We start from the raw sequence: 22,868 nt of genomic DNA, 5'->3' as shown, positions 1-22,868 counted from the left end.
ACAATCCCCTAACAACCCTGCAATAAACATAACAGGACCTATCTGCAGGATTGGTTGTGAGGTCCAGGGACGAAATATTTTAAAAGGGCCAGCATAGTCCTTAGTGACATAATTGGCCCTCAATAAAGGGCATCTCACACCATAATACTGAAGCCCCTGGATAATGAAAATGGTGACGGTCACCTTTCATTTTGTGCCTATTCCTGTGTTGTGTGCCCTACAGCCTTTATCTCTCCCTCACTCCATACAGCAGCTCTTTAAAGTGGGGATTCCTACCCCTTCAGTTTAGAGATGAGACACGGAGGCTCAGGGAAGTGTGTTTACTCACCCAAGGTCACCTGGCCAACATATGGCAGAGCAGGGACTTGAACCCATGTTTAGGCTGACTCCACACCTGGGCCTTTATCTGCTCTGCTCTGTGGCCTCCCTGGGGTCAACAGCCCAAGGATCCCCTCAGTGCAATGCCAGATGGGGAATTTGTGGCCTAAGCACTGCTTCCCAAATGCTGTGAAATGTGTCAGAGGTGGTGGCCTCTTGGACAAGGTGGCCTGGAGCACAGGAAGATGAACGGTCCAGCCGGGTTCTGTCCAGGACCTCTGGCCGAGCAGGTGTGGGTAGAAACCTCCACCCATCCAGGCCCCAGCAAATAAGATTTCTACAAGTGCAGATAGGCCGGCTGCCTGTTACTGCCAGAAGCTAAGTTGTTCTTTATGCCATAATAAATCTGGCTGTAGGAGTCAGCGAAAGCAATGATTACTTCTATGACCTCTCTGCTGGTCCCTGATTGGGACGCATTATATATTCCAGGCACCCAGAAGATGGAGCTGTGTCACTGATGGATGCCAAGGCCATTTGCAAGGCCCTCATTGGGAGTGGGGCCTGGCCACTCTCTCTCCCTGGGATCCAGGGACCTCCCCCTGCTGACTTCTGATGGACAGGAGTTTAATGAGCTTTGGCCTCAACACCCCCATGGCTCTAAGGGCAGTGCAGAAATAATGGAGTCATTGCATAGGCAGGATCAACAGGTTCAAGTCAGGCAATGAATAGCCAGTTGGTAGAGGATGAGGGCTTTGGATGTGGGGATGTGAGAAAGCAAAGCTTTATTCGGCACTGAAATGCACACTGCTCAGTGCCCTCCGTAGACTGTCATATGTCAGTCTCCAGTTCCACCTGGGAGGTGGGTACTGTGATCATCACCATTTTACAGATGAGGAGACTGAGGCTCAGAGAGCTTAAGCAACTTGCCCCAGGTCAGAGAGACAACAAGGTCACACAAACAACAGCAACCAGTGTGATCCTTTGAAAAAACAGAGCAGATCCCATCACTCACCTACGGAAACCCTCCAGTGCCTCCTGCTGCTGTGTGCATGAGCTCTGCACTCCTGACCATGACCTCTGAGGCCCACATGTCCTGGCTTCACCCTCTCTGTCCATGTCCCTTCTGCATGCTCCTGCTCACTCCAGGCTCTTGTTCCCCCATCATTCTGAGCTCTTTGCATGGACACATTTCTCCAGTCCCACATACCTGGCTCCTGCCTGGTGTCCAGTCCCCAGATCAGATGTCCCCTTCCTGAGATGCCCTCCCTGAATACCCTGAGTGGCCCTCCAGCACCCACTGCCCCTGTCTCTTTCACGGCCCATCCTGTGTCTGTCCCTCATTGCTTTCTCACAGTGGGTGATGAGCTTGTTCATTCACTGGGTATTTGTTCCCAGCAGACTGTGAGCGGCGAGAGGCCAGGGCCATGGAGGTCTTGTCCTCCTGTGTCCCTTGCACTAGGCATGGTGCCTGGCACATGACAAGAACTCAATGAGTATTTGTTGAATGAATGAAAGTTGCAGAGCTGGGGCTGGAGCTCGGGTCTGTCTGGCTCCAGAGCCTATACTCTTAAGCACATCATTTTTAGTCCTTGGATGACCACATGGCTTGATGTCATGAGGCTGGATTCCAATGCTGGCTCAGCTACCACCATGCTGTGTGGCATCGAGCAAACATCTGGGGCTCAGTCTCCTGAATTGTCTATGAGGAGGCAGAACTAGGTGCTTTCTAGGAGCTCATTCTAAGTAGGACAGCATCAGGTTCAATATCCCTCAGACAATGGGGCTGACATTGCTCAGGGGGCCCCAGGCCATTGGCCTAAGCATCTGGTTTCTGAGGCTGGTGGCTTTATGCTGACTTTAGTCTGACGGGCCTGCACCCCAACCCTGGCTGGTCCTGGTGATCATAATAGTGACTGCTGTGCATTGTACCTAATACAGACATTGTTCCTAATCTCCCCAGCATCCTGAGAGTTGTGTATCACCAAGCCCATTTAGCAGGCAAGAAATCCAAAGCTCAGAGAACTGAGGGCAGAGCTCTCAATGTCAGAGCCAGAAAAGATTCAGTCTCTGAACTAGAACTTGGGACTGACTCCAAAGCCAGTGCTCATGCAAACTCAGCAACAACAGTCAGTCTATGCCTGTACCACACCAGCTGTTTGAGGCTGCTCTCAACCCTCAGCCAGGCTGTTCTCCCAAGTCTGCTCTAGCTGGGCTCACCTCCACTGAACCTCACCATCACCAGCCTCTCCAGGCCCAGGGCTGGCAGGCGGCGGGCCTGCTTGAAACACTGCTGGATCATCCTAGCCTGCTGGATTCTCATGGTGAGGGTGGCCTGAGTCAGCGGGAGCGCAGGAGCTGAGAACTCCTTTCAAGAAAACGGAAACTCATCTAAGCTCACCTCCTACTCTCTCCTTGGGGTGGGAAGAGGGACCCTGACCAGAAATGTCATTTTCTGCTGATTTCAAAGTGAATAATGTGGCTTTCTTGGGCTGTGTTTATTCTCTTAATGCATCCCTGTTTGAAGAGCACTGGGCTCAACGTCCCTCAGAGACAATAGGGCTGGCATTGCTCATTAGTGCCCAAGCTACTGGCCTAAGTATCTGCTTTCTGAGCCTGATGAAACCTTGGGTATAGTCTGAGCTTTGGTCTGATGGGCCTCTGTACCTACTTTGGCAGGTCCTTGCATTATACCTAATGTGGATGTTGTCTCTAATCTTCCCAGAAATCCTGAGAGATAGATGTTACCAAAACCATTTGATATACGAGGAAACAGGCTCAGAGAGGTGAGGTGAATTGCTTAAGGCTACACAGCTAGAAAAGAGCCAAGACAGGGTTAGAAGCCATGTCGCTTGACTCCAAACCATTGCTCTTGTAATCACTGGAGAAATACTGGCAGATCTAAACCTGAAACACATTGTCTGCTGGAAGTTTCTCTTGTCCACGAACCAGTCTGCCCTCTCAACACTCACTCAAGCTAGGCTCAGCCACAGCCACAGACAGGCTTAGCTGAGGCCCACAGTCAAACAGGGCTCAAGGCTGGGCATCTAGTAGGCCTGCAGTAAAAGCCAGCGACTGGACAATTTAATGTCTTGAATCTACAGAGGGTGGAGGTGGCCTGAGTCAGCAGGAGCTGAGAAAGCCTTTTCAAGAAAAATGAAATGTATCTCAACCCACTCCCTACTTACTCCCGGAGTGGGAAGAGGGAACCTGTCCAGGAATTTTATTTTCTATTGGTTTGAAAGTGGAACAATGTAGCTTTCTTGAGCTGTGTTTATTCTGTGACTGCATTCTCTCTTTGAAGAGGGCTGGGATTGCTCCCCAGGGCTCCAGCCCATGCATGCTCCTTTCCCTAAAAAAGGCATAGAAACTCTTCCCCTTCTAGCCTCTTACCCAATCAACCCTTTGCTCCCTTCCATGTCTGCCTCTCTCCCCCATGACAGGTATTCATTTATTGTCTCTGAGCTCCAAATACATCCTTCATTGCCCTGATTCGTAATACTGGAGCTGGACCCTGTGAACGGTTCTCTTGTGCCAGCTGGAAGTATATCAGGCTTTGTCAGGAGAGGGCGCTAGAGGGACACTGTAAGGTGATAGCAGCGGGAAGGCACTTCCCTTCCAGGTTCTGGTCCTCCTTCCATATTTTTGTTTCCTCAGCACAGGAACCAAGGCCCAGTGCTATTACCTCAGTGGCCTGTGTGGACCAGCTCCAAATGTCTTTTCTGTATAACAGAAAAGAACTGTCAGGCTTCACTCTCTCCACCTGGACGTCGATTCTATAGACCAGCCCTACTCAAACTTCACACCAGCCTGCACCTATGTGGGATCAGGTTCCCACAAAGACGGCCATGTCCACCGACTGAGCCAGCTTACTTTCCCTGGCAGGTTTCTTAGCCACTGGAGGCTGCTTGTTCTCGTGGTCATCACTCCCTCATAGAGGAGGTCTGTGTCAGGGGGAGGACCTTCTGAGGCCCTAATTCCTTGATTATTCACTTTCCCTCAGCCTAGACACAGTAGCTACTTTTTTGCATTTGCTGCTTCTGGGTCTCATAGAGTGTTCTTTTACCCTTTTTAGTAATTAACTATCCTTTGTTAGACAATAATTCTTTATATTAAAATTTCCATGTTCAGATTATGGGTGTGAGCTCTGTCTCCTGACCGGATCCTAATTGATAAGGAATCGAGAGCAGGAATGGTCCCAGGTGACAGACCCGCAAGGATGAGATTTTGGTAGGTTTCATTGTGCCTTTGGGCTTGAGCACAATGCTGAGTTCCTTGCCAGTGGGAATGGGATGCTCGTAATCTACAGCATAATGGCATCATAACGATGCTATCACCTGTGGTGGATTTTGGTGCAATGCCAACTGCAGCAAGTGTCTTGGGAACTCAAGTGACTCCTGCACCTGACCATGATTACACCAGTAATGATGCCCGCAAGGACTGTGGTGTGGGATGAATCTTGCATGCACTGGAGCACTTACTAGAAAAAAAAAAGACAAGTCGAGGTTATTTAATTATCAGCTGAAATCATAGTTTGAGGACCACAGAGTTTCCATGTCATCTGTAAAAGAATCTCATATTTCATGTAGCCACAGGGCTGATATTGCTGAAAACCAAACATAAAATTTAATTGTGTGGGTGGCAGAATTTAAATGTCAGTTAAATTTATGGCATCACAAGTTTTTCATGTGAAAGTTTGGGTATAAATTAGGGAAGAATGTGATCTTGAAACTTGGAATAGGGACATCTGGTTGGACTCAGATGAAATGGAGAATCCTGATTCCCTGAGGCCCTCCCCTCTTGTATCTGGGGAGGTTAGTTTTCCTTTGTTTGAAAACGTGGTGATAACCTCATATGGGGCAGATGCCTTGAGACAGCATGACCATTATCCTCAGGAGATGCCACAAGCACCCTTTGTTACCACTAGATTCATAACCAGGGTCAAATCTCAGCGTGCTCCAAGGGGACAGGTACTCACTGTGATGCAGAAGGAGACAATGCAACAGAAGAAAGGCAAGATTTTGCTAATGGCAAGATTTTACATAATTCAGGGAATATATATGAGAGCTGATTCTAAGGGTGGAAGATAATAATTCTGAATTCATGGATGTGGATTTGGTATTTAATGTGTTAAGTTGTGCAGCTGAAGTTGGCTCTAATGGTTTACTCAGTTGGTTGACTGAAACTTGGACTTGAAGGTGGCTTACATTTAATGAAATTGAAATGCCAGAGGTTCAATGGCATAACGTGGAAGAGGGAATCCAAAGGCTTAAGGAGAGAGGATGTTGGAGTGAATTTATCGTGTGTGACCTGCACAACCACTCCCCCAAACTATGTTCCATGAAAATTCTCAGAAGACACCTTCTTAGCTAAGGCACTGAGAAATATATTATTGAAAGGTGAACTTTCATCCTTAAGAAACTCTGTGGATGTTCACCTTCATAGTCCAGTTATTACCATAGATTATGCTATCATTCCTATGAACTTCTTGATTTCACGGGTATGATAGCCTCCTGGAGCAGCAGAGGCTAAGTGGGATTGCTTAATAGCCAAAGGCAATACGGGTGATGTACCATAAAGGGCAGCAGGAATGTACCTGTAATTAGAATGCCTTGGCCCATAGGGATCTTTGGTGGTGACTAATTGACCACTTCGTCCCCAGAAAGGAAATGGACAGATAGCCTACTAAAGCACTGCTTGATCTATATAACAGAAAAACAAATGAACAAACAAAACTCTAGCACTGGTGCCCAAAACCTGACTTGAATGACTATGTTGGAGTTACGGTTTCTCATCCAATTTCTAGACCTAAAGCAATTCACAGATCAGAGCTTTTGATTTAAGAGGATGCCAGATCCTTTGAAGAAGATTCTTGCAGTAGTGCTATAAGTATATACCATAAATGTTCCTCCAAGCCTCCCTTATTCTAAGTGAAGTAACTCAGGAATGGAAAACCAAATATTGTATGTTCTCACTTATAAGTGGGAGCTAAGCTATGAGGATGCAAAGGCACAAGAATGATATAATGGACTTTGGGGACTCAGTGGGGGAAGGTTTGGGGGGTGCAAGGGATAAAAGACTACATAGTGGGTATGTGTGCACTATTTGGGTGATGGGTGCACTAAAATCTCAGAAATCACCACTAAGGAACTTATCCATGTAACCAAAAACTACTTGTGCCCCCAAAACATTTGAAATAAAAAGAATTAAAAAAAACTTCCTCAAAGCCTTCTCCAAGGGGACCTGTGGCCACTTACTAGAATGACTGCATTTGGGGAAAGAAAGTACCCAGACCTTTGGGGGATTACTAGACATTGAATCTGAATTTATGATAATTCCTGGGGATGCAAAATGCCACTGTGGTCCACCATTCAAAGTCTTGACTTAGATCATCAGATGATAGATATTTAGCCCAAATGTGTTCAGTTGGTCATTCCCCCAGTTTCTGAATGTATAAGTGAAATTGGCAGACTCTCACTGGAAGAGACCCCATTTTGGGTCTCTGACTTACGGAATGAGGTCCATCACGGAAGAAAGCGCCTAAATAGAAGTTTCTGGAACTTCCTCTCTTTGCCATGATTGCAAACTGGAAGCACTTCCATATCCCTGGGGAAATTTCAGAGATTAATGAAGCCTTGAAATATGCAGGGGTAGTGATTCCTATCTCATCACCATTCAAATTGCCTATTTGACCTATGCAGAGGTTGGAAGGGTTTTGGAGAATGACTACATTATTGTATATTTCATTAGGTGTTAACTCCAGTTGCAGCTGCTGCCCCAGATAGAGCATCTTTACTGGAGCAACTCAGTATACCACTTTGGTATGTAGCTGTTGACCCATCTACTGAATTTTTCTCTGTACCAATTAGTGAGGACCATCAAAAACAGTTTGCTTTTACCTGGAAGGGCCGACAGTACACATTCACAGTCTTGCCTCAGAGCCAAGTCATTTTCTCTTGCTTTCTCCTTTTATTTAGACTACAGATAATATGATCATTTTGACATTCTACAAAGCATTGCACTGGTGTACTACATTGATGATAAGCTGATTATACCTGATGAACAGGAAGTAGCAAGTACAACGTATGTGAATGACAGAGTGGGAAATAAATCCCACAAAATTTCAGAGGTCTGTCGTTTCGGTAGTTTCTGAGGTTCAGTGGTCTGGAACATGTTGAGATGTCTCTCCAAGGTGAAAGTCAAGTTGCTGCACATTGCCTACTGCTAAAAAAGAGGCATAGCACTTGGTAGGCATTTTGGATTTTAGAGGCAACATATGTCACATTTGAGTGTGTAACTTTGACTCATGAGCAAAAATCTCCATCAGGTTTCCAGTCTTGAGTCAAGGAGGTTCTGCAGCAAATTAAGGCTTCAGAAAAAGGTTTTCTACAACGTGGATGATCCAGTAGATCCAGTGATTCTCAAGTTGTCCACAGCAGGTAGGGATGCTGTATGGAATCACAGTTAAGCCCCTAAAGGGGAATCACAATGCAAACTTTCAGGATTCTAAAGTAAATCTATTCCTGTTTATTCAGACACCACTCCCCCGCCCCCACCCCCAAGAAACAGCTTCTAGCTTGCTACTGGACTGTGGTAGAGACTGGATGCCTAACTGGGACATCAAGTGACCATGCAGCCTAAGATTGCTAATTAAGATTCTATTGACACAACTAGCTATAAGGTTCGCTTTGTGTGGCAGCAATCTATCATCTCATGAGAATGATATTAAAGAGACCTCACTTGGGCAAGTCTGGAAGGTGTGAGTAAGTTGTATGAATTAGTAGTTCAAACTCCTTTAACATCAACTCCTGCTTCATTTCCTTGTCCCCCTCAAATCATGCCTATGGCTTCTTGGGGAGCTCCTTATGACCAGTTGCTGAACAATGAAAACTCAAACCTGGTTTACAGATGATGCTGTCTGATACACCACCCAAAACAGAAGACTGAGGTATCACAGCCCCATTAGGGTGACCTTGAAATACAGTGGTGGGGGAAAATCTTTTAAGCAGTATATTTGGTTGTCCATTCTGGAATAAGAGATGACCAGAAGTATGGCTCTGCACTGATTTATGAGCGGTTGTTAATGGTATGGTTTGGCTGGATGGTCAGAGACTTGGAAGAAACAGGATTGGAACATTGATGAGGGGGAATTCTTCAGAACAGTCATGTGGATGGGCTTCTCAGAATGGGTATAGACTGTGAAGATTTGTGTCCCATGTGAATGTTTGCTAAAGGGCATCCACTGCAGTGGAGGCTTTCAGTAAGTAGGTGAGCAATATGACATGCTTTGTGATGATCAGTTAACCTCTTTATTCCTCAGTCCCTATGCTTGTTCAGTGGGCCCATGAGTAAAGTGACTGTAGTGGCAGGGATGGAAGAGATACTTGGGCTTAAAAACATGAACATCCCCTTCCTGAGGACTTCTTTGGACACTGCCACTGCTGGGTGCTCAGTCTTCTGACGGAAGAGACCAACATGAGCCCACAATATGGCACCATTTCCTGGATAGACTGGTCATCTACCAGGTTTCATCTTGATTTCATTGTACCTCTCTCATCATGTAGGGGGCATAGATTCTTCCTTATTGAAATAGAATCATTATCTGGGGATAGATTTTATGTCCCTGCCTGTGATTCTTTTGTCCCTGCCACCATCTGTGTACTCATAGAATGTCTCACCCACCATCATGGTATAGTACACAGAATTGCCTCTTCCCAGTGAACTCATTTCACAACAAAGGAAATGCAGAAGTGGGCTCATTCCCATGGAATTAACTGGTCTTACCACATCACTCATCACCTGGAAGTGAATGGTCTAATTAAAAGATGGAATGGCTTACTGAAGGCTCAGGTGTGGCACCACTTGGGAGACATTGCCTGAAAGGATGCGGTATGTGCTTTGGATCAGACACCATTGTATAGTGCTACCTCCCTCATTGTTAGAATACATGGGTCCATTAATCAGGGGTGGAAGTGGGAGTGGTTCTATGTCATTCGGTTTTCAATCAAGATACAGAAAACATATGAAATTAACTAAGGGGGAATGAAAGAGAACTCTAAAGAATACCACTAAGATGAAGGAGAATGTACAAGGCCCAAAACTTAGAAGGAAGAGAGGATCCTCTCCACAGCAGGGATTCAGGCCCTTGAGGAAGGTACAGTTGCAGCCTATTGGATGGCAGAAAATTTCACTGGAATTTCAGTCCAGAGATGGTCTCATGGTGGGCCAACGTTAGTGGACACGGCTGCTGAGATGCTGATGAAATTCGGAAGCTGCCTGTGAGGGTTTCTGTTGAACTTGCTGGGAAGCCAGCTGAAGCACTGGCTGCCAAGAAGTTTCTCAGTATTTGGGGTGGGAGGATAGGAAACCATTTTTGGGAAGATAAGTCGAAGTCAGCTGGGGCTTGTATAGATCCTGCCTTTGGGAACCCAGATATGGGAGGGCTGCTGCTATCACCAGCGGTGTGCTCTACCGAGTGTCCTGCACACCACCGAATGCAAGAAGAAGCCAAGTACTCTGGAATCAGAGTGTCCAACATCCTGTCAGTGCCATCTATTGACAAAATCAACACCATGCCAGCTTGCAAGAGAAAATGTTCTAGTTTCACAAGCAGGCCATGAGGGTTGGATTTGGAACTCAGAAGCAATAAATGAAAACGGGTACAGGCTCCTCTCGTTATTATTCTTAATCACCCACTTGGAGAATGTTTGCTTCTTGTCTTTGTAAATTTGAGCTCTGCTGGCTCAGATATCTTTGTTCCTAAGGCAAAGATGGGGGGAATCCCAGAGGACACAACACTGGTTCCAATGAATGGAAGGATGAGACTGCCTCTAGCCATTTGGGGTCCTTACATCACCTATCAAACGGGCGGATGAAAAGGGTTACTCTATTGGATGGAATGATTGATCCTGGTTTCCAAGGAAAAATTTGATTGCTTCTACACAATGGGGACAGGTGGGCTATGTCTGGAACTCAGGGGATTCTGCGGGGGTGCCTCTTAGTACTTCCATGCCCAACTGTAAAGGTTAATGGGAAACTTCAGCAATCCAAAAAAGGCAGGATAATTGAGGGCTCATATCATTCAAGAATGATGTTTTGACTCACTCTGGTAAAAAATCCCCAACTAGCTGAGGTTCTGGTTGAGGGTAGTGGAAATTCAGAATGAGTAGTGGATATAAATTATGGCCTTGTGGTCAGTTACAGAAATGAGGACTAGAGTAGCTTTGCATATTTTCTCATTTCTTGTTATGTGTATACATTTATGACTATGTTGTTTCCTTCTCTCTCCTTCTGTTGGTCTTATTATTTTTCTTTTTTCTTTCTTTCTTTCTTTTTTTTTTTTGAAACAGAGTCTTGTTCTGTCACCCAGGCTGGAGTGCAATGGCGCAATCTCGGCTCTCTGCAACCTCCGCCTCCCAGGTTCAAGTGATTCTCCAGCCTCAGCCTCCTGAGTAGCTGGGACTACAGGCACCTGCCACCATGCCTGCCTAATTTTTTGTATTTTTAGTAGAGATGGGCTTTCACTGTGTTAGCCAGGATGGTCTCGATCTCCTGACCTTGTGATCCACCCGCCTTGGCCTCCCAAAGTGCTGGGATTACAGGTGTGAGCCAATGAGCCCGGCCTATTCTTCTTTCCAAACATTATTTCAGGTTCAGGGGATACATGTGCAGGTTTGTTACATGGGTAAATTGTGTGTGGCAGGGCTTTGTTGTACAGATTATTTTGTCACCCAGGTAATAAGCATGGTACCCAATAGGTAGTTTTTTTTTTTTTTTTTGAGACAGAGTCTCGCTGTGTCTCCCAGGCTGGAGTGCAGTGGCGTGATCTCGGCTCACTGCAAGCTCCGCCTCCCGGGTTCACGCCATTCTCCCGCCTCAGCCTCCCAAGTAGCTGAGACTACAGGCGCCCGCCACCACGCCCGGCTAGTTTTTTTTTTTTTTTTTTGTATTTTTAGTAGAGACGGGGTTTCACCATGTTAGCCAGGATAGTCTCGATCTCCTGACCTCGTGATCCACCCGCCTCGGCCTCCCAAAGTGCTGGGATTACAGGCTTGAGCCACTGTGTCCGGCCCAGTAGGTAGTTTTTTTGGTCCTTACCCTCCTCCCAGCCTCCACCCTCAAGCAGGCCTGGGTGTCTGTTCCCTTTGTTGTGTCCATGTGTTCTCCCCATTGTTATTTATGTACCAGTTATTGGAGGTTAACTTTACCATATGGCCTTTAGGAAACAGAATATTCAGTGTGACTGTGCTGATTTTGAGGAGTAGTTCATACAGCTAGCAAGGGGTAAATGATGTTGGAACTATGTATCTCCTTATTTTGAGGCAAGGGTGGGAACTTCCTTATGTGTACAAGGACAACTGCTCTCCTTAGGTGGAAACACAGAGTTGCCTTGTTGTGAATGGAAGTTTAAAAGTGTGTAGAAGATATATATGGAAGCTGATTAGTCAAAGGCAAGGACTGTGATGGTTCTACCGATTGTTTCTCAAGTCCACCCTTCTGTGTCCTGCTTTGTGTTACTGGAGCTGGACCCTATAAACATTTGTTTGCAGGCTGGCGCAATGTTAATCTCTGTCAATAGAGGGCAGTGGAGGGGTATTGCAAGGCAATAGAAACGGATGGTATTTTTTTTGTTTTTTTGTTTTCTGTTTTTTTGTTTTTTGAGATGGAGTCTCTCTCTCTTGCCCAGGATGGAGTGCAGTGGCGTGATCTTGGCTCACTGCAACCTCTGCCTCTCAGGTTCAAGCAATTCTCCTGTCTCCGCCTCCCTAGTAGCTGGGACCACAGGAGCACACCACCACGCCCAGCTAATTTTTGTATTTTTAGTAGAGACGGGGTTTCACCATATTGGTCAGACTGGTCTTGAACTCCTGACCTCAGGTGATCCACCCGCCTCAGTCTCCCAAAGTGTTGGGATTACAGGCATGAGCCACTGTGCCCGGCCGAATGACATTTCTTTTCTGGTTTTGGACCTCCCTCTGTTTTGTTCAGTGTGGGAACTGCCCAGGGGCACTCCCCTCAGCAGCCATCAGGGATCAGCTCTGCTGCACTCCCAGGCTAGGCTCTCCTCAACTGGCAGCCACTTTTACAGACCACAGCCACACCCGTAGTCATTGCCAGAAGTAGTAAAATCCCCCTCTCTTGTCGTTTCTGTGTTCGAGAGTCCTTTTTTTATCCCTGTTAGTAGTTAACCCCCTTTGACTAATGAACCTTTTATATTTTGTTTTGTTTTGTTTTGCTTTTGACATGGAGTCTCGCTCTGTCGTCCAGGCTGGAGTGCAGTGGTGCGATCTTGGGTTACTGTAACCTCCACCTCCCCAGTTCAAGTGATTTTTCTGCCTTAGCCTCCTGAGTAGCTGGGACCACAGGCGCACACTACCACGCCCAGCTAATTTTTGTATTTTTTGGTGGAAATGGGGTTTCATCATGTTGGCCAGGCTGGTCTCGTACTCCTGGCCTCAAGGAGTACTCCTGGCCTCAAGCGATCTGCCTGCCTCGGCCTCCCAAAGTGCTGGGATTACAGGTGTGAGCAACCATGCCTGGCCTCATGAACAGTTATTTACATTACATTTTCCATGTTCAGGTTACTGGTGTGGTCTCTGTCTCCTGAATAGTCCCTGTTCACATACTCTCCACCCTGGCATTTGGCCTTCTTGCTGCCTCCGTCTCAATCAGATTTGAGATGAAGATTTGGCCTCCCCCTTGTTCTCCTCTTGGCCTTTCTCTTCACCTCTGCCTCTTTCAGATCCGTCTTGGAAAGTCTCAGTTTCTGTGCGAAGATGGCGAAGATGAGGATGTGGCATCCTCCCAGCATGCCTCGCGGAAAGGCCAAAGCCTGGAGCTGGGAATCAGGATGCCTGGGTTCTAGGTCCAGCTCAGCTTCTAACCTATGTCCTTTGCAGGCGGGGGAAGTGAAGAGAGCTTGTGTCAGATGTCTGCTTACATCCAAGCTGCTGTAATGAGCTGCAAAGGCTTTCTCCCCACCTCAATTTTCATGATGTTCTGTGATCCTCATGACAACCCTTCTTCTTGTGGGCTGGCTGGATAGATCTTATCATTATTATTCCACTTACATTATTATTCCAATTATATTATTGTTATTCTGATTAATACAGTGCTTAATGGGGGCAATTTTGCTTCCCGGGGGCCATTTGGTTACCACAATATGGTTATGCTACTGGCATCTAGTGGGTAGAGGCCAGCGATGCTGCTAAATATCCTATAATGCATGGGACAGCCCCCCTTCCCCCAACAAGAAATTGTCCGGCTTGCAATGTCAGTAGTGCTGAGGATGAGAAGACCTGAGTTAATAGGTGTAGAAAGAGAGGTCCCACAAGGGGAGGTGGCTTGCCCAGGGTCACACAGAAAGGGAGCAGCAGAGCTTGGATGAGAACCCAGGCACTGAAACCCCCAGCCCTGGTCTTTTCAACCATTCCCCATTCTTCTCCCAGGTCCCAGGGTAGGAAGGCACTGGGAAGCCAGTGAAACCTCCCCCGAGGGATTCTGTGCCTGCAGGTGGCTGACATTCTCCTCTCGCCTACCTGCCTTACCAACCCCCAGCCACTTGCCAATGCAACCATCTGCTTTCTCAACTCCTGAGCTGCCGGGAAGCTGCTGAGAAAACTGCACTCAGTGAGTACTGGCAACATCGCCAAGGGGTGATTGCCAACGTCGGCGGGCTCCAGCATCACCCATCGTTTCTGCCACCTCCCTGTCATCTGCTCTGACCTCCCTTCCCTTCAAGGACTATTCAGATCCTCCACCTTTCTTAAGCTCTGCCCTAGTCCCACCATCAACTCCTTCACTCCCAATAGTGACCTGACTTTCTCAAATACTCCCTTCTCTCCTGAACCTGTTCTCAGCCAACTCGGGAAGAGGACTCTTAACCTTATCTCAGAACAGACTCTCTCCTCTTCTGGTTGAGGGCCAATCTGTTTCATTTCTTTCATTTCTTCCCCTCCCATCCACATACTGTTTGTACTGCCCAGATGAGCCACTCACCCTGCTCACTCCAGCTGCAAACCTCCTACTCACCTTCAAACCCAGCTCAGATGTCAGCTTTCCTAAGATGCTGTAACAGATGTGGTTGGTGTCCCCCTCCCCTTGGCTCCCTGAGTTCTGCGGCTACAGACCGTTCTGAGCATGCTGACAGCTTCCCACCTCAAATGCCTGTATCTCTTTCTCTCTTTCTCTGGCACCTGGAGAACTTGCTTGTCTGTGTGGCAGGTGTCAGCTAGGAGTACAGGGGACAGGAGGAGTTAATGCCTCGAGAGGCGGTGAACAGGGCCCACTGCCCCTTGAGTCATGAGAGTGGACTCTGGGACGTCTTCCACGCAGGCCTCAGAGGCTCCCCAGCAGGACTGAGCCCCGAAGCTGCCGGCGCTGTAACCCACTGCTTAGTTCACGCTTCACTGACTTTTCTCTTTTCCCGGCTTAGTCGCTCTGTTTCCACATTTTATCTGAGAGGGATTCCCTCTCAGATAAACTATCAGCACTGGGCCCTTGACTCAGGGCAAGCTGTTGAAATGACCATTTCCTGGGGTTGCTCACATTGGAAGCAGCAGGCGGTTCTTCCATGTGCTTCAAAAAGAGCACCTTTTGCAGCAGCCACCCTGAGACACACCCCTGTCCCCCTAACCCTGGAGGGAGTTAACTGCTCCCTCCTCCCGTTCCCTGATGTCTGTTATTGTTACTTGATGCAGAGTTTCTGTCTCTTGTTCCAGACTGTCAGTCCCTGAGATAAAGGCAAGCTCTTCCCCACCTCTGTGTCCCTTTAACCTGGCACGTCATCCCGGCACATCAGTGGCCAAGAAATGTTTGCTGAGTGAGTGAGAAAGGGAATGGGTGAAGGGGACAGGAGTCTCCAGGGCCACCCATGGTGGGTGACTGGCCCTGTGAAGCAAATTGTCCCATGGATGTGGTCCTCTGAATCCCGCCTTCTCCTCTCTGTCAAGGGGGCCTATCCCTGCCCGCCCCTGCCTCACCCTGCCGTTGACCCCCGTCCTACCCGCTGTGATGCAGTCTGCCTGGTGCAGGCCAGGAAAAGTCTCCAGACAGGGGAGTGGGTGTCTCAGCAGGAGATTCTGGCTCTGGCTAAATGAAGGTCACAGGAACCGAGTGAAATGCTGTTATAATGCGACGTAATTCAGTGCTGCCTTCCAGGAGATGTCGCTTTGGAGGGATGGATTTGTCCCAGCTGGACTCTGGGGTGCTTTCTGAAGCACACGGAAGAACTACCTGCTGCTCCCGATGTGAACAGCCTCAGAAAATACTAATTTCGACAAATCAACTTATTCAGGCCAAACGCATGGACCCAGTTTCCAGCAGGAGGAATTACAATCCTGGCTGAGGAAGTGAAGCAGCTGCTGCGGAGCCAAGTGGCCGTGCAGGCCACGTCCAGCCCTGAAGCCCCTGGGGAACGGGATGCTCTGAGCACAGGTAGCCGAGCAGTCAAACTCAGTGCCCTGGTCCCGTGAAAGACCATTTTACAGATGAGAAAATAGGCCTGTGGCAAACTGAGGCAAAGGAGCCTCAGTGCCCAAGGTCACACACATTGAGCCAGTGGCAGAGCTGGAGCCCTGAACTGAATCCAGATAGCTCTGGCCCCACCCTCCCCCACGGCTGTGAAGAGCAGGCAGTGAGACTCGTGCTGAAATAAAAACTAAAACAACCGACATCGTGACCGACTCACAGGTTGGGCCTGCCCTTTTGTTACAGACACTGGCCTGGAAATGAGAGACTCTGGGATCTGATGCTAGTTCTGCTCCTACCTTCCTCTGTGACCTGAGTTTCCCCATTCAAAGGGCATAATGCTCTGCTTCCCAGGATGCTGTGAGATCACATGAGGTCCAGAAGAAACTCTTTGGCACACTGTGTGAAAGTAAACCTGGGAACAGCGTTATCGTCACCCACATACCTGCAGCGATGGGATGCTGAGGACAGGGATGGTCCCTCCACTGAGCTGCTAGAAGTGAAGGAGAAACCAACGCATGTTTTTCTACGCACACAGCTCCGAGCCAGGGGAGGGGCCTTAGGGTGGGTTGTAAGTCTGGAGGCCTTGGCCTTCCTTCCTCCCATAATGTAGGGGTGTCTCTGAAGCCATATTCCCCTTGCTGTCCCAGCAGGTGACATGGAATCTCAGCTCTTAAACATCCTGGCTGCAGAGGTTTGGCAGTGCTGGGCTGGGGGCAAATATCTGGGGAAGAGAAAGAGAGAAAGAAGAGGTTTACAGAGGAATGGGGAGGAAGAAGAGGAGGGTGAGAAGAAAAGAAGGAGGAGGCGGGAGAGGATGAGGAGGAAGAGAAGGACAAAGACAAGGAGACAATGGAACATTTGGAGGGGGACTGTTTCCATTCTGTGGTACAAAATGCAAGCAGAAATTGTGGGCTCTAGAATCAGAAAAATCTAAAATCAAAGACTGACTCCACCACTCAGTATTTGGGGGACTTTGGGCTAATCATTCAACTGTTCTAAACTTCAGTTTTCATATCTGTAAAATGGGGATAAGAATGGTGTCCATTTCTTAGAGATAATCTTGGCAAAGCATTCAGTACTATGCCTGGTCAAGAGCAAGTCCTCAATATGCAGTAGCTAGAGCGGCAGCAGAAGTGGAAAAAGGAGCTATAAATCTACAAATGTGTGTGTTCTGGGAGAGGCTGGAAAATCCATCCCACTGGAAGATAAGAGGGCTTGTTCATACAGATGAGCAGATGGATTTGTCTGAGTTGAGAGAAGTCTGAAGAGGCACAGAAGCCCAAATCACACATGCAAAGGAATGTAGCTAACAAATTTTACTGTGAGGACAACAGTTTATGTACCAATGGTGGCTAAATTGATAAATATATAAGAAGCTGAGGCCGGTGCTATGGCTCACACCTGTAATCCCAATACTTTGGGAGGCCGAGGTGGGTGGATCACCTGAGATCAGGAGTTCAAGACCAGCCTGGCCAGCATGGTGAAACCCCGTCTCTACTAAAAATACAAAAATTAGCCAGGCGTGGTGGTGGGCACCTGGAATTCCAGCTACTCAGGAGGCTGAGGCAGGAGAATCACTTGAACCCGGGAAGCAGAGGTTGTAGTGAGCTGAGATCACACCATTGGACTCCAGCCAGGGGAATAGAGCGAGATTTTGTCTCAAAAAAAAAAAAAAAAAAAAAGGAAAGAAGAAGAAGCTGAAGACCAATTTCATGTCACTAGATCACTCAGGAAGAAATGTACATGAGCAAATGACTGTCATGTCTCAGAGAGGGCGATCCACAGTGAGGGAGCACTGACTGTGTGGCAGCCACACTGGGGCACTCACTGGGGTCAACAGCAAATGAGGTGCAGCAGTTGAAACAACATGAACTCAGTCCCACAATGGGTGAGTAGTGGAGCCTAGACTCCAACCCAGCTCTGCCTGCAGCCAAGGTTCTGAGTTGGCCAACACCATGTCTGAAGGCTGGATGTTCCCAGGCCTGTAAGGCCCAGCAAGACTGGGGAATAGAGCAGCCCAAGACGGATGGGTATAGACACTACGGGTGCAGGGCCCTTCCCTTTAGTCATGATGGGCCAGACAAGAAGTTTAGCTAGAGACCATGTCTGCAAGCCCAGGTTGGCTGTGCTGAGCTGCAGGCTTTCCATCTTCTTGGAACTGTGAAATGCTTGCAGGCTTTCCCCTCAGCCCCCACCAAGACAGGCACCCCCACCCCTGCACATGGAGACTGGAGCTTTCTCTTCTTAGCAGATGCTACCTGGGTGGTTGTGACTACAGGGCTGTGGGTGGAGATGAGACAACTCAGGATGTACACATTTTTGAATTGGGATAAAATACCAGCTAAATATTTGTCCTAGGTTTTTCCTCTTAAGGAATTGAATTATGAGATGCCAGTTGTTTTAATATGAGCTGTGCATCGTCACACACAGAGTCTATTACATGCATAGTGAGCCGCACACATGCATACAGAAGCAACTACACACACAGATACACACCCACACACACAAAGAGGAGATCCTGGAACTATTTTCCTAAGGGACCATTTTCAGGGCTCACTTCAAGAACACTGAATGGTTCTTAGGAAGCAGAGAAAGTCTCCAAACTCAAGAAAATGTTTTTCCTAGGACCTGTGAATGCTACACATGATAATTGTCCTAATCTGGTTCCTCTAGGTCCTCTCTCTACTCTCCAGCCCTACCTTGCCCTGAGGATTATTACTTCCTTAGCCCTTGGGGTGCTCAGCTTTCTGGGGTCTTCCTGAGCTGCCCTCCTTCATCTAGCTTCCAGAAGGTGAAGACAGAATAGAAACTTTAAGGTCAGAGCTCATCTGTGGAAATGGATTAATCCAGTTTTAGCACCATGGACAGCCCCCACCACCCCCAATTTCTTCCCTCCCAGTATTGGAGGAGGCTGAGGTTCCATTTTGATAAGTTTGGGAAGGAGAAACTGGGAGCTTCCTGCTAATAGCATTAGGACATGGGGACATCCAGGTTACTGAGAGGTCTGCATCCAGACAGGGCTTCGTCTACTCCAGCCACAGGCTCATAGGTTCTTTGAATTCTCCAATCTAATATTTCAAAGCCATGCATATTTTGCCCTCTGTGATATATCCATGATTGTTTTAATATAAAATATAAAATAATGGGCATTTTCCACACAGAGGGATGATGTCCTGTACCCATGTTATGGCTTCATGTATCTCTGGGCACACTGCCAAAATTCCTCTGGGGTGTGTGGTGTGAGGTACACTGCCCACGGAGTGAAGGCCAAGATCCTTGACTTGGAATTCAGCGTTTTATGTTCTGGCTCTTAACTTTTCCTGATCATCATCCACCACTTCCTCATTTTCCTCCTCTATTTTCATCCGTGCCCACCCTCACATGTCACACAAGATTTACTGTCCCCTCACAAACTCCCTACACATACAACAGGGTCGCGTTGAGCCACTGACCCACCTCCAGGTCTCTTTAGACTGAACCCTCTCCCCATGGGAGAAAGTGGGTCTTTCCACCCCTGCCTTCCCTGCTCCTGCCTGTGAATGCAGACACACAGGTCCTCGTCCTCTGAGCAATCCGAGGTTCAGCCCATGCCACCCAATAGGGCAGAGGAGTGGCTCTGCTGTTTTAAGGAATAAACATTAGCTGAACCCCATGGTTTTTATTTTCTTTCTTTTTTTTTTTTTTTTGAGACTGAGTCTAGCTCTGTCGTCCAGGCTGGAGTACAGTGGCCGGATCTCAGCTCACTGCAAGCTCCGCCTCCCGGGTTCACGCCATTCTCCTGCCTCAGCCTCCCGAGTAGCTGGGACTACAGGCGCCCGCCACCACGCCCGGCTAGTGTTTTATATTTTTTAGTAGAGACGGGGTTTCACCGGGTTAGCCAGGATGGTCTCGATCTCCTGACCTCGTGATCCACCCGTCTCGGCCTCCCAAAGTGCTGGGATTACAGGCTTGAGCCACCGCGCCCGGCTATTTTCTTTTTTTGAGACAGAGTCTCACCCTGTCACCCAGGCTGAAGTACAGTGGCACAATCTCAGCTCACTGCAACTTCTGCCTCCCAGGTTCAAACAATTCTCCTGCCTCAGCCTCCTGAGTAGCTGGGATTACAGGCACCTGCCACCATGTGCAGCTAAGTTTTGTATTTTTAGTAGAGATGGGGTTTCACCATGTTGGCCAGGCTGGTCTTGAACCCCTGACCTCATGATCCTCCCGCCTCGGCCTCCTGAAGTGCTGGGATTACAGGCATGAGCCACCATGCCCAGCCCATTTCTTTTCTTTTCTTTCTTTCTTTTTTTCCTTCCTTCCTTCCTTCTCTGTCTCTTTCCTTCTTTTTCTTTCGTTTTCTCCCCTTCCTCCCTCCCTCCCTCCCTCCTTCTCGCTCTCTCTCTCTCTCTCTCTCTCTCTCTCTCTCTCTCTCCTCTTTCTCTCTTTCATTTTTTGACAGGGTCTCCCTCTGTCTTCCAGGCTGGAGTGCAGTGGCATGATCTCGGCTCACTGCAACCTTTGCCTCCTAGGTTCAAGTGATTCACCTGCCTCAGCCTCCAGAGTAGCTGGGACTACAGGTGCTCACCACCATGTCTGGCTAATTTTTGTATTTTTAGTAGAGACAGGGTTTTGCCATGTTGGCCAGGCTGGTCTCGAACTCCTTACTTTAAGTGACCTGCCTGCCTTGGCCTCCCAAAGTGCTGGGACTACAGGTGTGAGCCACTATGCCCAGCCTCATTTCTCTTTTTGATTTTTGTCTCATAACATGGGCTCCTCATCATTGCTCTTCCTCCCTCAGCCCTGCCACAGACACCAGTGAACTAAGGAAAGAGTTTCAAATCTTGCCCAGGTCAGCTGCAGCCGGAGAGTAAAGGGTTGAGCCTTTGGGGGATTTTCCTCACCCTATAGTCTAATTGTGGCTCAGTGAACCTTCAACAGAGATAGAGGCTGTGTGCGAACTGAGGCCTCTGCCTCAAAGCCTCCATGTGAAATCTTATCCTGTGAGATTTCCTGCTGCTCTAGCATCGGGCCAGGGCCTCCAGGAGGCTGTTGGGGTGGACAGAAGGAATTGCAGCTGTTCCTGTCGGCATCATGAATGGCCCTGATCCTGGGAGGTTAGAGCAGGAAGGTGCCACTCCCACACTGGTCAACAGCCCCATGGACACCTGCTGTATGCCAGGCCTGTCCTGGGCTTGGGGGCCACATGTATGGGTTGGACATTGCCCTTTCCCTCGGGGAGTTCACAATCTATGGGCTGGTGGATGAATCACAAATTTGGCCCAGAGAGTGGGCGTAACTCAGCCCAGGTCCCACAGCCAGACAGCAGACAGGGTTGGGACAGAGCCCAGGGTTCCTGACACCCCGGCTGCCCGACCAGGACTTACTGTGCAGGTGCCAGGCCAGCAAGAGGGGTCGGGAGATGTTTTCCAGCGCAAGACCCTGACTTGTGATAAGCCTACACAGAGACAGAATCAGAAGTAAAGGGACTGGACCCACAGAAGTGCTTGCACCTGCTGGCGGCTCCCTATCTCCAACTCTTATCCAATTCTGTACTTGAAAAATGGCACCGCATCAGTTAGGACCTGAAAACACCAACAAACGGGCTTAGGCAAATTTGGTAAGTCAGCGGCACAGCCGACTGAGAACTCCAGAGCGAGTGCTCCCCAGTTGCCCTTTGATCCTGCGTTCAGGTTCGGGCTCCATCTCTCTGGCAATCTCTCCTCTCTCCTTCTCGACTATTGCCCATCCTTGCTGGCCCATCACACCCTCACTCTGCAGCGATCAGAAAAGAGCCAGTCGCTTCCGGGAGCTCCCTCTGAAGAGAGGGACAGTTCCTGTTTCCCAGAAACCCCAGCAAACATCTCCTCGCCTTTCATTGGTCTGAACTGGGTCATGTGCCATTGCCAGAACCAATCACTGTACCCAGCAAGATAGGCTAGACCGACCGGCTTAGGCCAATCAGAATCCGGCCCTGAAGCTGAGGGTGGGTCATTCAGGGCTTGTGTTGAGAGGACAGGGTAGTTCCCTGAGGGAGGGTTTGTGTACTTGGTGGGAAGTGGTGACATGGGGGCTGGGGAGGCAACAAAGCCCTGAGATAGACGCCATCGCCATTGCCTGAGATCATGAATATGATCCAGTCAATCAGAACTCCCCCTGCTGCTTCAGCCCTGTCTCCATGTCCTGCCTTATGGCCAAGCCCTCTGCTTAGTGGCATGGAGTCCCCCTTCCCCATACTGGCTCATGACTCCATTCATTTGCCCTTGCTGTACCCTCCATCTGGGATTCTCAGCCCCCAGCCTTTACCCTCCTTATCTTTTAGATCCCAGGTCAAGCTTCACCTTTTGCAACTTGAAAATAAATAATCTCTGCCTAAAATAAATAATCTATCCCTTCCCACAGCACCTCGCTCCCACCACCATCATTTCCAACACCGTTATGGTCAGGTTTCCTAATGCATCCCCGCCTCTACTTTCCACCTGCTATCCACACAGAGCTGCCAGTTCCTTGAAGGTTTGGCTCTGTATAAGACTTAATTAATTTCTGTGTTCTCAGACTCTGGGTACTGCCTGGTTTAAAGAAAGAACTCAATAAATATTTGTTGAATTAATGAAAATAAGTTTGTGTTGAAGACATGACTTATTTGAAGGTGTTTGCATTTTAACAAATGGCAAAGCCTCAAGCCATAGGAATGGAGCTCCAGTGGTAGAATTTCAAGCACCAATAAGCTGGGGACAGAAGCTCCCTTTAATGCTTGGGGGAGGAAATGGCTGTCTTGGAAAGTGGAATTTTCTATTCATGCCTTTTCAGTGCAAAGAACAATCACGTTGTCTCCTGAAAACAAATGTGTTTCCCTTTGGCTGTCTGGTGGGAGGAAACTTCTCTAGTCCTGTCAGCTTTCCTGCCCTGGTTCTGGTTGAGAGAATGTTCCTCCTGACATCCCTGTGAGTTATGTGGGTGATGCCCTGGTTGACCTTCTCAGCTCTCTGACCCCCTAGCCCCCAAGCCTTGCCCACCAGTCTATCTCTGTCTCGGTGGGGAGACCCCAACGTTAGTTGGGAGTTTGAAGAAGCCTTGTTCTGCAGCTCAGGCATTTCCACATC

At 48.3% G+C, this 22,868-nt stretch overlaps 1 long non-coding RNA gene across 1 annotated transcript; it reads right to left on the bottom strand.

The window, feature by feature from the left end:
- Nucleotides 1-7,293: 7,293 nt before the first annotated feature.
- LOC105494584 (uncharacterized) lies at nt 7,294-21,617 on the bottom strand. Its single transcript, XR_011623852.1, has 3 exons — nt 21,153-21,617; nt 16,229-16,507; nt 7,294-7,787 (listed from the first exon to the last, which is right to left on the bottom strand). It is a non-coding gene; the product is annotated as an uncharacterized lncRNA (long non-coding RNA).
- Nucleotides 21,618-22,868: the final 1,251 nt, after the last annotated feature.

Source organism: Macaca nemestrina, chromosome 1 (assembly GCF_043159975.1).
Source record: "Macaca nemestrina isolate mMacNem1 chromosome 1, mMacNem.hap1, whole genome shotgun sequence".
Classification (NCBI taxonomy): domain Eukaryota; kingdom Metazoa; phylum Chordata; class Mammalia; order Primates; family Cercopithecidae; genus Macaca; species Macaca nemestrina.
This window is presented reverse-complemented; position numbering and strand designations above follow the sequence as displayed.